Source organism: Aythya fuligula, chromosome 5, assembly GCF_009819795.1.
Source record: "Aythya fuligula isolate bAytFul2 chromosome 5, bAytFul2.pri, whole genome shotgun sequence".
Classification (NCBI taxonomy): Eukaryota; Metazoa; Chordata; class Aves; order Anseriformes; family Anatidae; genus Aythya; species Aythya fuligula.
Genome location: NC_045563.1, coordinates 52,044,114 through 52,057,815, shown reverse-complemented (window position 1 = coordinate 52,057,815; position 13,702 = coordinate 52,044,114). Strand labels below are relative to the sequence as shown.

Genomic DNA, 13,702 nt, shown 5'->3' with positions numbered 1-13,702 from the left:
AGCGAATGCTAAACGTGTGTACACCCAAGTATTGCTGTGGTCACAGGCAATCTAAATTATAACCAGAGATCAAACGTGTAGTTTGTACAACTGCCAAAACAGCACAGATGAACACATGTTCACCTACTGGATTTTGTTCTGGGTGTATGGCTTACCTGGCAAGAGCATGGGACAGAAGCATTTGCAGCTATTTTCATAGCTGTAACAGGCAACAGTACGCAGCAGAAGGGTAGCCTACTCACAAAAAGTAACATTTATTTAGGTAAGGTGTTATTTTCCTTAGAAATAAATACACTCAGGGGCCTAGCATCTCTTTATAAGCCAGCATAGCATCAGGTTACAGAGTCCATTCATATAATGTTTATAGGTTCTAGTGTTAATGCCGCTAATGGTGCTCCAGCACAGAGCTCAAGGCAGATCAATGTAAATCTTGTGATTAGTTTGTGAAAAGAAAAACACTAGGCATGAGGCAAGGAAAGGAATGCTTTCTGTAACGTTTAGATTAAGAGGAAAAATATTCCATGAAGGGAACTTTCTAGTCTCCTGTCCTTTCACCACCCTACAATTTGGTGGGAGTTTGTCAAGTTAGCAAAAGGGAAAAGACAAGATTCGCAGAAGAGCAGTAAAAGTTAATTGTCCATAAACCATCATTTCTCTCAGCTTCTGGGTCAGGCGCCATGATGCTGTAAGATCTTGCCCCACGGCAGGACTTCAGTGTTTCCAAAATGCCTTGAAAAGATTTATGAGGCCTCGAAAGGTAACCATTTTCGCACTGGCTGAGGTGACTACTTCAGTGTTTTCCCTTTTCAATGGCTCTCAGTGTTTCTGATTTCTTACTCCCTGATCAATCGAGTTAGGGAAGTCTGGCTGAGGAGAAGAGCACGACCTAGCTCTGCTGTGTATACATACCAGCTCTAGTCGTGGAAGGTCATCCACAAAGACCTTCAGGCTCCCAAGTTACACATGATACTGCAGTATAATCAAATGCTTTCCTAGTTACTGAGATTTAACAAGTTATTGTCCATTAAGTAAGCTATTATAGTCAGCCACATTCACCCTATAACCTTTCTGTTGCGCAATAAGATTAGGCAGGCTACTGAGGTTCAAGATAAACTGAATTATCATGTATTTACTCCACGCTAAAGATACATACGAGGATAACTGATGAAATATAATAATCAGATAGCAAACTTGAGCTCTCTTCCCCTCCAGTCTATTCCCTTAAGGTAAAATGGGACTGAAGAGGGAGAATCAGTTCCTCTTTTGGAGGAACAAACATTTTATACATCATTTTCCAAAACAAATCTTCAGTTTAGATGGAAAACCCAAAAACACCAAATTCACATATTTTTCTGCCAAAAATGTACAATTTGACCCCTCCTTCTGAAGCAATGTAATGTGTCTGCAGCTGGTTCCCTATCCCAACAACCTTCTTGCTGATCATATGCATCACTTTTAGCATGCAGTTCTTCAGCAAAACTGATACCAGCTGGGTCAGCTAAAAACAGGGCCATCTTTGCTTCCTTAGCAGGCTTATGAAAAACCCTCAGAAGCCTTTATACAATTAAGAATAAGATGGCAGTTTGTTTCTATAAAGTGATAAAAATTTGGATTTTTTAAAAAAGTGCTTGTTTGATTTCGGACCCTTAGGAGCAATACCACACAATCAAATTCAACCTATCTAAGGTTGGCTGGCTCCCTCTTTTCTTACTGATCAGTGAGGAAAAAATGGGGTCCTTCAGAGAGAAAGTGAGAGCTATGGTGATTTCAAATACCTCCTGAACAATCTGTGCTTCTCTTAGTAAGGGAGCATCAGAGGAGGACAGAGTGAGTGACCAGCTTTGGGCCAGGATATTCCCCTCAAAGCCCTGAGGGCTCTCATTTTTCCAGAAGGGCACAAAGATTTCAAATGAGCAAAACCAAGAACATAGAACACACTTGTCAAACATAATATATATGTCTCAGGCTATGGGGAAAAAAAATAGTCACACTCTGAAAAGCCTGCTCTCTTTTGGGGTGCCAGTATAACTACTCTGTTATAAAACTAGAGGTAAGCTCTCTAGACAAGTCTGAAAGTGAAAGGAAAGGAATACTTTCTGTAATGTTTAGATCAAGAGGAAAAATATTCCATGAAGGGAACTTTCTAGTCTTCTGTCTTGAACACTTGATTCCCAAGTAAATAGGTCAATTAAAAATTTTGGGGGCTTTAACTCAAAGAATCTATATGACTGGCATATGGAGAAATATTTCTTTACTAGAAGACATTTCTCCAGGCTGAGCAAGCAAAGTATTTAGATTATTACAGTCCTACGCTTTACAAAACAGATTCTAGATGGACATTTTGTGGTGCTGCTTATCTATCATAATGCAATCTCCAAAAAATAGTTCTTCAAGAAGTAAAACAGAAGGTGAATGTTAATATAGTCCGCTATAGTAATTTCAGTCATAAAACAAGCATATTTGCCTACCTCAGATACAAAACAAAGAGCAGAAAATAAGCCTTTCCACTATCCATTTTTTTGCTCTTTTTCTTTTGAAGCTGCCAATTCATAAAAGGAACAGAGGTCAGAGTTCAAAATGCTAGTCTTACCCTTCAGATACCAGCCACTTGGGAGTAACTCCTGCTGGCTCTCGGTTTTATTGCTGTACACTGCCTGGCAAATGCTGACTCATACGAGAGCTCAGGGTAAAGGAAAATGTTAGTTCAAGAACAGATATTAAGTTAAAAATTTAAGTCTTTCTTCCATACTCTCAGATAATTTGTAGCTTAAGTATTTTTTTTAAGGTTGTCATCTTGTTACAAACAATAACCTGCACTGCTTAATATCCTGCTCAAATACACAAAGTAGCTATTTTTATTAGAATGACATGGTAACATTTTATATTGTTTTGAAATCCTACATTATCCTGACCTCCTAGAACAGATTTGCACTACTTTTGATCCTAGAAATAGTTACTCTGTTTTTAAGATAGCAAGAACACAAGACCTGAACAGATACACCACTAAACACTGGTGATTTCCAGCAGATTTCTGGAGCTCAAACTTGCTTCTTTGGTTAAGGAGTACGTCAACATGACAACTCTGCTGCAGAATGCAATGCTGCATCAGTCAGGAAACCTGACTTAGTGTGCTGGCACCCTCCAAATCCATTGCCAAAATATATCTCGGTTAAAGAGCCAACAAATAGATACCAACGCTAGGAGCAGCACAGAACCTGCCCCTTCTCAGCTGTGAATACTGCTGCAAAGCATGAAGACAGTCAGTAAAGAAAGGAGCAGAATGAAACAAGTGTAGTTTCACAGAGCACATAGTGCTTCGAAACTGTCATGCAGAAATGGCCACTATTTCCTGCATTCCCTTTGCTCCCACAGAACATTCAGCTCTGTCCTGCTATTTGCAGGCAAATCCATATGTTGGCACCACAGAAAAAACACAGCTGAGAGTAACACAAATTCTCATCTGGCTTCCAGACAGCCATATCTTCATAACCATCATTGATAATGACAAAGACAAAAATAAATAGCCTGTTCTTTCCCCTTGTTTCAAGGAGTTTGTTCCTGATCACTCCAATTTCATGAGGCTACGACTGTGAAGGAGCAGGCGGACCCAACCTGAGGAGCAGTCACAACGACTTGGGTGCGCATCATCCTTTTTGCAATAGTTTGGCCTTTGCACAATCCCCGTTAACTGCATGAAACCAAACCAACGATAGGCTGGGGTTATGCTATCATTGATTCAACAGTGGTCCAGAAAAGAATGGAAAACAAATATGTGTGTGCAATGGTGGAGGATGTTCAACTACAACATGACCACGAGCTGGGGGCTGGGGGCAGGTTTTAGCCACATTTCTTGACAAATGATGGACAGCTCCTGAAACTGAAAGCAATAGGTTTCTAGTCCCAAGGGTATTGCCTTCAAATATGTCTATGTTCTCAGGGTAGATCAGTTTTCCCTGCTGCAGGCATCCTGCTGAGGGGTGAGGTCCCAGGCAAAACACAGGAATCTGACTGCGAGCCTTTGAGGTGGCAGGAGCCAAGGGGGGTTCAAAGACAAGGCTGGCTGGTGGGCAGCACCTCTGAGTATTGCAGAGGTTAGAGGTTAGTAAAGCAGGAGCCACTGGCCAATAAAACAGTGTTTGGAGAGCCCACTCTACAGATAAATTGAAGATCTGTTTACACCTTTCCCAGCTTTCTGAGTTACACACACTGATGCTTCCCACTGCGATCTTGTCCTCTGTCCACTAGCATCTCCCCTCCTCAGCAGCTGCCCTGCTCTCTGCTGGTTGGCTTTATAACATGGCTAAAGGATGCTTGGAAACTTTTAATCAGCATCCAGCATCAAAAATAAATAAATAAAAGCACAACTGCTTTTATTTGTGTCAACTGCTGCAACAAGATCTGTCTTGTTTGAGATTTCCCATGACTGCTGTACTAATGCTGGGAGAATAGAAGCTTAAATTCCCTTGATTAGAGAAGTTAAACACAAAGCAAGCCCAATGCCAATCACACACATGAAAGGACAGCTTTTTGAAGCAAGAAAAAAAAAATCTAGGTAGGGTTACCACCATATTATAGCATTCAAAAATCAGCACATACCTCATTTCGGAGCTTAAGCTCTGTACCAGGACAAACTTGTCCTTTTGATGAAGACATGTTTTCGTGCTTCCTGTAAGCTATATAGTTCTATTTTAAATAAGCATAAACATACACACACTCCATCCATATGCAGTGCTCAACATTGGACAATTTTTATCCACAGGCATTACTTCAATACCTGCGAAGATAAAAGCTGAAGGACTGGCAGCCGTGGTTTTCTCCTCCGTATCTACAGTACAAATTTGGTTTAGAACATGGTGCTGCTTTTTTTTCCTCCACATCTCAAAAACAAGTGACTTTAGCTCATGTTGTGGAAACACATCTCAGCCCTCATCACTTGAGCTGTGTATGGCTGTGTGACTGTCTGATTAAATAGGTAAGGTCATTAATAATTGCCAGTTGTGTTCACATTGTGAGATGGTCACACTACAAAGGAACAGCGTTGAAAATAATTTTACATGGACAAAATAATTTATAAATAACTCTAGTTGATTTCTTATTTCTTCTTGAAATACATCCGAAATAGTGTGCTATACAGGAGTGTTCTTTACTGCATGAAGCCAGGTTTTGCAAAAATGGAAGTAATCAAAGAAAAGTCTTCTCAGAGAAGTCGCTGCTATCTCAAAAAAAAAAAAAAAAAAAAAAAAAAAAAGTACAGCACTGACCTGTGTTTGCATATTTATTCTGGTTTGATCTTTTGCTTCACCTGAACAATTAAGAATGTCAGGAAGGAGTTGTTTTTCCTCTCCCCTTGATACTCATGTAACACGGCCTCTACAGTAGAGGCAGCTCGATTCCCAGTGGATTCCCTGAAGCACTGATTACTAAACACGGGTAACAACAGACTAGAAACAAACAAGTGGTGAAAGGAAGAATGCAAAGCCTGGGTTTGGTGCTGCTAGTTTACTGAAGTGCCCCAGACAGTTGGTTAATGGCTGTTACATTCATGCTCAGGCATGAATAATCACCAAATTCAGGATTGGGAAAGAGTTTTTCCCCATAACTCAACAGGGACCATTGATATTTTTTGCTTTTGTTTGCTACAGCGTTGGGAAGCACTTTATGGTAGACCATGCTGTGTGAGGAAGACACAGACACCAAGTATTCTGTGGGCCCTGCGGGACAAGAATGCACTACCCTGCTGAGTCCAGTTGCAGGAAACTATTCCTTAAGTTTAACAATAATCGAACAAGGGGAAGAAACTAACCCAAAAACACAAGCTACACTGCTTGTGAGCCAAAGGGCATTAGAGCATATTCCTAGCACAGCCCGCATGTTCAGTTCTAACAAAAATAGAGTTTTCCTACACACAAGAATCTAAGAAATTGTTAGATATCTCTGCACAACTTAGGAAGACTAAAGGAAAGGCATCCAAAGATTATCCAGCATCAGGCTGTTTCTACTGAACACGCAAAGCCTTTGTAACTTAAAGCCAAACATCCCTACCGTGTTGCAAGATATGTTTGATTTAGTTATTAAAACAGGATCCAGGACTTTTAAGCTCCATTATTAATACTGTGATTTGACCTTGGAGAAGTTACATCTCTATCCACTCATCGGAAAAATGGATCCAAGACAAAGCTGTATTTACTACAACACACTCAAATGCAATTCCTGCAGCAATGCAGGGTGCTTATGGATAACTGCTAATGTTATAACAGTTCCAATAATGAAGGAAGGGGTAAGTGAAACAAGTAAATTTGACAAATAAATTTGATGTTTACAGACTAAGCAGCAGCAGTGGGAGAACAGAGAGCAATGGAGAATTCGTGGAACACCAGGAGAGAGGTTTGATCATCCATTTATCTGCAGCTAGCTGCTTCACGGGCATGACATGAAGATTCTCAAGTATTCTTTTAAAAGAAGTTCATGCTTTTCCAATTTTTGGATCATGTGGGTTTATCTGTAGCATATTCAAGCTGTGTATAGCAATCTGCAAGGGATAAGCACCAGAAGTTCACTTTACAACAACATACAGATTGATTTTAAAAAGTCTTAAAATAACACAATTTCCCTCCTACAGTTCAAGTTTAACCTTTTCAGGTTCAGAAGCTGCAAACCTGAATATTAAGGCAGCACAACTGCATCCCCCAAAAAATGACTCAATGGGGTGCTGATTGCTCTCAGTTTTGTGAGCCCTTGCTCAGAGATGCCATGAAGACCACCCTATAATGCAGCAAACATAAAAACAGCCTTCTTCAGTCAGGAAAGCAATGGCTGGAGAGACAATAGGAAAAAAAAAAATCTAGGATAAGAATACTCGCCACAACAAAGAGGAGGAGAGGGGGAGCAATGAAAGCCTCATATACAAATGCCAAGGATTCTACAACTCCCCTGGTGACCCTGGCAATAAGCCAGGAAAAAGTTTTCTCTTTCCTCTGCTGTTTGCAGCAACAAATCTTTCCTCTGGGGGAAGGGTGAGAGAGCTGCAGCTAACTTCAGTGCATCTGATAAGATGGCAAATTGTCCAGGCCTGACATTTATGGGGGACCCGGAGCTCCATTGAAGCACTCTGGGAGGATTAAAGCAGGGTTAGCCTCTCCGATCGCACTCCTTAAAATGCTACAAATGGTAGACAGATGAAAGTTCGTTTAAATTTGATAATGATGAGTCCAAAGCACCCCGAGACAGAAGCTGTCCCCTGTCAGGGGAAGACTGGAAGTTGAGTATTCTCACTGAAAAGGAGTTGTAAAATCTAACTATATTCAAAGAGCATCCAGCGTCCAGACACTGAAATGAAGCTCTGCTTAATTGATTAACAAGAACTAAATCCCACCTCCTTTAGGTGAGCCGCACCACCCACCATCCATTTGCCTTAACTCCATCCAGGACCGTTTCGCTTGAGGAATGGGAAGTTTCACACGCCTGCACTCCTTGCCTGGAGCCAGCAGAGAGGCTCATATAGCTGTCAGCAAGCTGATAAGAGCTGAAATTACTCTGCAGAGCCCTCTTTAAAGAAGAGCCAAAGAAGCACATTAAATGAGAGGGAGGAGGGGTCAGAAAAGCCAGCCACTCATGTTGTCTTAACGTGGCACTAAAACAAGTCATTGATTTATGCATGTGTCTTCAGCTCTGTTTGACCTGGAGCCTGAACTTTCCTTCAGGTCAGGGCTGAGGCACATGGGACGTGCACTAGAAAAAACCTAACAGCTTGTCCAGGTACTCTGACTGTGGGAACAAACACTGCAAAACACACATTTTACTATCCACTTTTTTTTGTTGTTGTTGCACATTTTCAAACTGGATTTGTATATTTTTTTAAGCTTTCGATTGTCTATCCAGTCTGAAAAGACAAGAGGCTGTGACCATCTAAAGCTTTCGGTAACAAAATCAGGAATGCCACATTGTCACTATTTGAGGAAAACACTTCGTGGGGCTTCAGGAATCTGAATTACAGATTCGTACAAAGAAGGAAGCTATACATCATAATAAAAATTCTCTCACTGAATTGTCTGGCATTCACTGAAGTCGAGATATATTTGAAAATCTGCCAAGGCTATTCCACAAGGCATCATACTATCAAGGTCTTCTGCAAATCCGAGTCCTGAGTCACCAAGACTGCAACGCACCCAGCTGCTCCTATATTCTGACAACGGCCCACAGCAAACACCTTAGGAACTCCTACACACAGACATCACAAGCACAAGCCACCACGTCTCTAAAATATGCTCTAGCTCCCATAAGTTTGCAACTCAGGAACTTCCTAAGCCAGAGGGCATACCTTTTCATTCATCTCTGACAGATCTTCCTTCCCTGGATTTCCTCATTCGCCCTTTAAGCAGATTCAAACCCTTCACTCACAAAATCCTAAAGCAGTGAGTCCCACAGACTAAATTTAAGTTCTGTGACAAGGTCATTTCCTTTTATGTTTTTATAGAACAGATTCCCAACAATGAAGTCCTAGAGCACATCAAATGAAATCGTACCAGACAGCGTATAGCCATGTCCATTCATTTTACTCATGATCTTGTTTTGTAGTGCTGTATTATATTCCAGCTCCTTATCTTATCCCCAGTAATTCATTTTCAAGATGAAGAGTCTTAGGCTGCTTAATCACTCCTCTCATGAAATCTCTCATCACCCTTCCCCTACTATATTATCTTTACGATTAGAGAACTGTAACTATGGATTGTATTAACAGTGCAGATACACAACAGACTTGCACAGCAGTGTAGTGGTCTCTATTTTGTTCTCTACCTCTTTTCTAAAAATTCTTTATATTACTGCTTTTGACCACAACTGACCACGAAACTTGTCTTTTCATTAACTGCTCATGGCAGCTCAAAGAGAACATACAAAGCCATCCTGTCTTACAGACTAGATACTAATTCAAAAGTTTTATTTTTGGAAGGTGGAAAGTGTTATATAGTCAGAAAGGAACAGGTTTATACGCTAAGCCTTCTTTTGAAAATCAATCTCCTTACCTAAAATCCATTCTGTGAAAAAGAATGCCTAAATAAATGAAGGAATAGCTCTTTCATTCCCATCTCTTGATCACTTTCACATTCTGATTCTGTGCCTTAATGAGCCTCTCTCTGTTAGGGGACTTCCAAGTATGCTGATAATTAGTGAGGAAAAACATTTACAACATGTCCGTATATTCAAATAGGTTCAGCTCACAAAAAAAGAAGGGGAAAAAGGCACAGAAGCTAAAACTTAAGTTGTAGAAAACTGTCAAGCAAGTCAAAGCATACATTTCTGTATCAACTACAGAAGTATGTTTCTATAGATTAACAGACTAAAAGCAAAACACTAGAAAAAACTTAGTTGGAAGGGAAACTATACAAGACATGGGATAAGAAGATACTAGCAATGTTTTTAGCAATGTTTTCTTTTGCCTTTCTTTCTCTATTTCACTCTTCCTCTTCAGGAAGAAAGAAAAAAAAATCTGATCTCCCTCTTCATCATATATATGTACTACATTTACTTCTTGCCCCTCCACTTCTAGAACTTTGCTACTAACTAGGTGCTGGTTTGTGGTGCAGAGAAAACGAAGCGTAAGGATATAGCATCAAGTCTGCTGGGTTAGTAGCCGTGCAGCTGAACTACTTATCAACTTGCCTCTGGGCACTTCTGCCAGTGTTTCAGACTCCATATGGAACTATTTGTGAGAGGGGGATGGTTCAAGGAAGCTTCAAAGAAAATGAGAATGACAACCTTACTGTACAGAACAGACAAGACAGCAGGCCCAGAGATGCATAAGGCGGCTATTAACTTTGTCAGCTCAACTAGCAGAGGCTTTTTTGATGATCAATACATGGGAGATTTTAAGAACTACAACATGCCGGCCTCCAGTTCTCACAGGCATGGTCCGTGCATGTAATACTGAAAATACATAACAATTTTTCACAACAGCATAGGCCAGGGTATGAGCACAGCATTGAATAACTATTCTGTTTGTGAGGAAAGGCAGGAAACTGAACCAGGAATCGTTGAGGGCAAAAAGTTCTGCAAGCTTGATTAATAAAAGTATACATTAATATAGCTCATCTCTAGAGATCTCAACGATCAGGTATAATTGCAGGGCAGTAGGAATTAATTCAGATTTCCCACATGCTAGACTCTGCTCACATGACTAAGTACTAATGCCCCTCTTTCTCAGCTCATACCACATACTGTCTTACAAAACTAGGCAAAATAAAGCTGTATTACAGGAAATTATAGGCCGAACCAGCAATATAAGGCACCTGTATTTTACCCTTCTCATGACAGCAGTGTGTGATGCTTATGACCAGTGTATTAAATCTCAGAAAATCTTTTCAAATACAATTTCTTCTATATTGTAAGTGTAGTACTTCTCTTTAAGATCCTCTTTTCTTCAGCAGTTCTACGACTAAAAGTGCTTCTAGAAACAAAGCAGAAATTAAGCATAGATAGAAGTTCACTTCCTAAAAGCAGACAATCTACATCAACTTGGGAAAAAAAATCTTTGTATACACATAAACATTGACATGTCATCTCCAGAGAATCAAATGCAATAAAATACTGAACAAGTAGTACCTAATCAACTAAGAGACCTGGCAAATTAATACAAAGGTGTTTTTTTAATTATGAGGTTTTCCACATACGAATAACAACTACTTCATTATCAAGAGAGCCACTGAAACCAAAGCAGTCAGATAGCAAGACTTCCCTACCACAATGATTATAACATCCAGAGTCTGATATTTATAATGAAAGTATGCTTCATCCTACTAAAAACCAGGACAAATTTAGAGCAAGGATTTGTTCTGTTTGGCTAACGAGAGGATGGTCTCAGCCATACTCATGTCAATTGGTTTCTTAATTTACTGAGAAAATATGTTAATCGGCACGTAAAAGCAAAGCATATTTCACAAGTCTTTATCAAAAATATATGGTTTCCCTTAATGGAATTCTAGTAATTCATGTGGAAATAAAACCAAGTTTTTAAATTAAAACCTAAACACAACCCACCTGTAAAGGAAACTGTGCGGTGGTGTAAAACAGTTTTTGCATCAATTTTAGTCAAAGCTCTTTGCAAAGGTCACTTTTTCTTCATTTTAATATTAGATATTGACCACCTGTTTTGTAACTGTTAGAGCGAACTCCAGGCATTTCACAATATAAATAGAAGAAACAACATGATTTTTGTTATCTAAATGAATTTGTTTCAAACTAGGCAAGAACAATTCTTAGTAAAAAAAAAAAAAAAAAATAGAATTGTCTGAAAAAAAAAAAAAAAAGGCTACAAGGCCAGTTTTAGTCAACTTTCTTCCACTTGACAAAAAAAAAATCAAACTGTTGCATATAAACTGTTATTAGCTCTTGAAGTGGTTTAAGTATTACCAAGAAACATGAGTTACTAGCAAAAACAGTATTTTGAAGTTTTGTTGCTCTACCATGGCAAGGCAGAATAAAATGTATAAAATGTATTAATGCCTGCTACTGATCACATCTGAAAGCACGCATAAATCTCTCCAGTTCACTTGCAGATTTATTCCACAAACATGTATCAGTTGAGTTTCACTTCAGTAGTTCCTTCCTAAGAAACTAAATTGAATGCTCATCACAAATTCACTTTGCTTTTGAGCAACTACCATGAGCACCAGCCTCCTCAGAAGATGCATGCCAACTTGAAATTCTCTCTTCTCCTAGCATCACTTCAGCTTTATATTGTGAATCTTTATTCATTTATCATTGTACGTTGTCAATAAGCCAAGACACTGAAAAAAACATGGGAGGAAATTTTGGCCAGCCAAAAAGTCCTAAGATTTTTTTTTTCCAGAAACATTCAAATTGAAAGAAAGTAAAGCATGTAACTGCTCCCGACTGTGAGACTGAGGAGGAGGAAGGAAACAAATCTGTAGCACAGGTGGAATATTACTGCACATTTATCAATACGGAAAAGCAATCAAGTTATTGGTAGTCAGCACAATGTCAGTAAGTAGTTTTTCACCATATGAGATTTCTAGGACACAGAACCGTGTAACAGCAAGGGAATTTCACAGATGCTTACACTTGGACTCCACCTTGTAAATACAGCTGACAGCACACGAAACATATGGATAACACGTTCAAGTATCCTCAATATGCAGACAGAAATAAATTCAGGAAGACAAGAGAAAGACAGACCTTATAACTTCATTCCAGTATTCTCACCACCAAAAGACAAAACTATATTCACAACAAAACAATGTGTGAGACAGAGCTTTAGAAAGAGATGATTCTCACCTCCAGTCAATAGAATTGGTGTTTCCAACGTGTTCAGTGATGCTTTGGACCCAATGACTACTGCAAACCATCTATAATCCAAAAATTCTCACCAGACACAGACTAAAACTGCATTCTATGTATTTAAATATTTTCTATTTTAGCTTAATTTTGTAGAGAGTTACCTATAACATAGCTTACAGATCATCTGACTTAGGGTTGTTTTATTGCAAAGTATCCAAGAAATACATTGTAAATGTAAAGGGGAAAAGTAAAAGCAAAAATACACAAACCAGTGTGGTTTCTTCATTTCACACTTTAAAATCACTATTTAAGCTGTCCATGATGTAAAGCACTTTCTCTGTAGAAGAACACTACCCTAAATGATTATTTTATAATATTAGTAAAATGAACAAGAAAATCACTGCACACTTCAACAGACTATCAATGTCAGTTCTAAAGCTTTACTACACTTAACATCCTCATGTTAGTATATCTACATTCATGTCAGTGAAAAATAAGAAAAATCAAGCAAAATTATGTTTCTAGGCATTGTAACAGTGAAGCTATTTCTCCTTCTGCTATTGCCCATGGCAATTTGGTGCTGCCACTGGGCCCTTCCAAAATAGATCATTTGTGTGTAGGGACTAAAGAGAAAGGAGACCTCTGATGGCTACTGTGATATTTGCAGCAAAGTGAAGCTGACAAAATAATTCAGGCATGAAAGATACGTACTGCTACCTTTGAGAGCCTATTTTATCCACACATATCCAGCATTATTAAACACAATGCAGATTTTAGCACTGTCTAGGTAAAAATAATTGAACTAGAGTGCTGTAGAAACCATGGCTTGGGTTACTTTTTACAAGTACCACACGAAAGATGACTTCGTCACTGAGGTTGTGCAAAGAAATTTCAGAAGTATCTTCACAACCATTGGAGAAACCTCACCACAGAAATCCTACACACCTCCACAAGTCACCTGAGCTCAGATAGTTTACTTTTTCATTATGTATTTAGCACTTAATTTCTCTATGCCTGGGTTCCTCATCAGGAAAAACATTAACAATATCTCCCTACCTTATAACAATATATGTTCGGTACAAAAAGATGAGAAGGATTACAGATCCTGGTTATAAATTTATAACATATGCTAACATCTTCATTCATCTCTGGCCCAAAAATGTCATCCATACAGTCCAACCACCAAATGAAACATGGTTCATCAACAGCATGGAATAACATGAATCCTGCCCTACATGTAATTTGGCAACAAATCTCTTCACACTGCTATCAGTGCTGTAAGCATGAGCTCTTGAATTAAAGCAGTCTATGATGGCTGTGCCCACAGCAGCAAAGCTTTGCTGCTGTTACAAACAGGAATCAGCATCAACTGGAGTTAACTACATAACACTTCCTTTTGACTCTACCCAAC

General features: G+C 39.2%; 1 protein-coding gene across 1 annotated transcript in view; it reads right to left on the bottom strand.

The window, feature by feature from the left end:
* The window catches only part of EXT2 (exostosin glycosyltransferase 2), a 69,645-nt gene that overhangs the window by 42,145 nt on the left and 13,798 nt on the right, over nucleotides 1-13,702 (bottom strand). The window lies entirely within an intron of this gene.